The following is a 3,681-nucleotide window of genomic DNA, read 5'->3' as shown; positions in this document are numbered from 1 at the left end:
TCTCTCTCTCTCTCTCTCTCTCTCTCTCTCTCTCTCTCTCTCTCTCTCTCTCTCTCTCTCTCTCTCTCTCTCTCTCTGAGTAAACAACAGGCTGATAAAAAAAAGAGGTGAGAGATGCACGCAGTGCCACAAATCACCACTTCCTCTTCTGTAGACAAGGCTGTTCAGTAGAAATGTAAGACCCTCATGTATAAAGAGCGTTTGAAAAGGTTGTCAAAGTTTGATCTTTTCTATGTGAATGTTGAGTGTCACTCTGACTTCCAAAAATGTACTCAAAGGCCTATGAGATTGAAAGATGTAGGGTTATGCACTTTTCCTTGTGTATGGGCACGTGCAACAATCTTTTTCAGCCTTGGCCCGCCATCTTCACTCGCATACTCACTGTAATCCTATGCATTTAAACCCTATGTTTCTGTAATTAAAAATGCTGTTCAATAAATGGTCTTGTCCCATCTGCCCGGCCAAAAGCAGGGCTGTCTTTGGAGTACCAGACAAAGAGGTCTGCGTCTGAGCGGGAGGTGACCCAGAGTATCCTGTCTGTGATTGGGGAGTGTGTAGACCAGTTTGGACCCGGCTGTGTCGGGGTGCAGAAGATCCTCAACGCTCGCTGTCCCCTGGTCCGCTTCACCCACCAACCATTAGGGTTCCAGTGTGACCTCACAGCCAACAATAGGTAAGACGAAGACACACATATGGACTTGTTTGCACAGATACACACATGCTGACAGACACGCACGCATGCATGGTAGCACGCAGACACACACACATTGAAGAGTCACTAAGAAAACTCCTTTATTGGTGTAATCCGTCTCAAATACATCAGTATGATGAAATCAGAAAGCCTTCTATAAAGCTTGACCTGTTCCTGTTAAACAATTGTGAATCATTAAAGCAGATCATTAAAGCCTACGGACATACTTCTGCCTGCCTAGTTCTACCTCTATATAACTGACCAATTTGTTAGGATTTTGAATTGTTGAAGTTGTTTAAAGTTCACCTGTCCACATAACCAATAGTCACCTTTTAAATGTCAGTTGCTGTTTGTCATTTTGCTCTAATGCTTCAAGGAAACTCTGTTGCCTTTCAAAACCTACTGGTGTTGCACAAAGCAAACTGAAACTCGAGTTGCGTAGAAGGAGAGAGTGCGGGAGAGAGCGCAGAAGTTCGATGCGTCGTGTGTTTCACTTCTTCTTTCCTTGGCCCTAAGGGAATCTGTGGTCTCTAAAGTTAGCCTGAGAGTGAAGCAGCCAGATACACACCTGCTAATGATTAGAAACAAACCCATCCACGCCTCAGTTTGTAATGAAATCGAGTAGGGTAGAGTAGAGACACCCTGACTGTGTGTTTATGTTAAAAACATTGAAGAGTATGGTTATACACAGTTTGTCATCCTTGCAAAACAGGGGATATTTGAGAATTATGATGTCCAGCTAAATGTTGCCCCCTGGTGGATATTGTGTGCCACTGACTTTTTCATTTTCTCTGCATTTTATAAATGTTGTTCAATTCAAAAGTCCCAGACAGTATCAAGTCTCTCAGATAATGAGGGTATTCTGCTTTAATATCCTATATGTTGTCTTGACTACCATTCTTTGTGTATCATCATCATATTAAATGCTTAGGAATGGTGATAGAAATGAATGTGTCAGAAAGATCAGAAAGAAAGATCCCAGATGGTATCAAGTGTTTCAGCTACAGTGAATGCATACTGCACTGTGTGTCTTGACTGTCCTTCTGTATGTGTCCGCAGGGTGGCGATGAAGAGCTCTGAGTTTCTGTACCTGTATTGCTTGGTGTTCAGTGTTCAGTGCTGGACCTGGGCCCACAGTATCACCAGCTCTATGCCTGGATCACCAACTTCTCTCTCTCTCTCACTGTCATGGTCCTGTTCTTCCTGCAGAGGAGGACTGTTCCTATACTTCTCACCCTGGACCACCTCAAGGAACTAGCAGGTAGACGCAGACGCACACACCCACAAGCAAGCCCATACTGCCCACCATGGCCTGCCTCAAAGCAGGTAGCGAAATATGGAGCACTGAGCGGCAACTTCTTTTAACAAAAATCTATACTATCAGCATCACCTCAAAGAGCTAGCAGGTAGTAGTCTTGCATTGCTACACTTCCTAGTTGCATTCAGAAATGTGGAAATGTAATGTTCAGCCGGTAGCAATGGACRACTGAGCGAGTGGCAATTGGGTTATTAAAATATGATTTATTGAATAGATCTGATTGCTGATCCTAATTGGCAACAAAAATATCTGTGTTGGCGTAGTCCAGTCATGCTTCTCTTCCCACCGCTCGTACTCCTGCTTCCCTTGTCACCTTGGCTCTCAAATAATTGCCTTCCAAAAGCAATCTACCCCCCCCCCTCCCTCCATCTTAGCCCAGACAGAGACACTATCGCAGGCATCATCACAATAAAGGCCCTATCACTCTGGCAGAGGGCTTTGACCCTGCCAGCACTGGGCATCTATTTAACCTTGTGCACACACACACACAACCAATCTCTTCTACTACCCTCGGCTGACATGGTCAAGGATTCTGATCAGGACTCTCACTTTTCCTCTCTCTCTCTCTCTTGCTCTCTTTTCACCATGACGTACTGTATTGGCTCCCTCTATTAAGCTGAAAATGATCCAGAGCGATCACTTATCGCAGGAATTTTGCTGATACTGTCCAATCCAATCACATTAACGTTACTCTCTTGCGGGAAACCTTCACTCTTGTGCAGACATTTAGAAACGAAACATGACAATTTGAAAAATAAGCCACGGGAGTTTGAGCGAGAATAAAGATGACTTTCGAGTAGTAAGACATGTATAAAAGCAATAGATACCAGGGAGAGAGGATTCAATGAACAATAAACATTAATGAACATGACCTGTGGAACGTCGTTAAGACACTACAGCTACCAGACGGTAGGCATTAAGGTCATCAGTTAATGAAAACTTAGGACACACGAAAGAGGCCTTTCTACGTACTCCTGGAAAACACCAAATGAATGATGCCGCGGGGGTCTTTTCCTGCTCATCTCGCGTGAACAGGATGCATGGACTTGCGAGATTGGCCAGGCGGTAATCAAACTTGCAAATGTGCTGTACTGTGAGACGTCCTAAGAAGACAGCACTACATAGGGCAGACAGGTACGGACAGCTGATCATCCTCACAGTGGCAGACCACTTATCAACAACACCTGCACAGGGAATCGGTAACATCCGACATCACACCTTAGCGGGACAAGGTACAAAGGATGGCAACAAACAATGCTCCGAGTTCACAGGACGCAACAAATCCCCATCAGTGCTCGACTGTCCGCAATAGGCTGAGAGAGCTGGTACTGGGGAGGCTGTGTAAGGCCTAGTTTGTAAGGGTGAGGTCCCTCAACAGCTCACCATGGCACAACGTCGCCCGTATGGCGGCACAAACCCACCGTCGCTGGACCAGCCAGGGACTGGCAAAAAGTGCTCTTTCGGCTGACCGGAGTCTCGGTTTTTCCTCAGCAGGACGTGAATGGGCAGATTCGCGTTTAATTCGGTCGAAGGAATGATTTAAAGTGGTCTACAAACTACGAGGCTGGCTTGACTCTGGAGCGGGATACAATTTGGAGGTGGAACAGAGGTGTTGGATATCTGGGGGGTGGGTGTCGTACAGCATCATGCGGACTGAAGCTTGTTGTCATTG

General features: G+C 45.6%; 1 pseudogene; it reads left to right on the top strand.

Moving 5' to 3' along the window:
* LOC111953912 (poly(A) RNA polymerase, mitochondrial-like) overlaps positions 1-3,681 on the top strand; it is a 26,288-nt pseudogene that overhangs the window by 5,778 nt on the left and 16,829 nt on the right.

The sequence above is a fragment of the Salvelinus sp. IW2-2015 genome, linkage group LG27 (genome assembly GCF_002910315.2).
Source record: "Salvelinus sp. IW2-2015 linkage group LG27, ASM291031v2, whole genome shotgun sequence".
NCBI classification, from domain to species: domain Eukaryota; kingdom Metazoa; phylum Chordata; class Actinopteri; order Salmoniformes; family Salmonidae; genus Salvelinus; species Salvelinus sp. IW2-2015.
The sequence above is the reverse complement of the archived record's forward strand: the minus strand, read 5'-3'. Positions and strand labels throughout refer to the sequence as shown.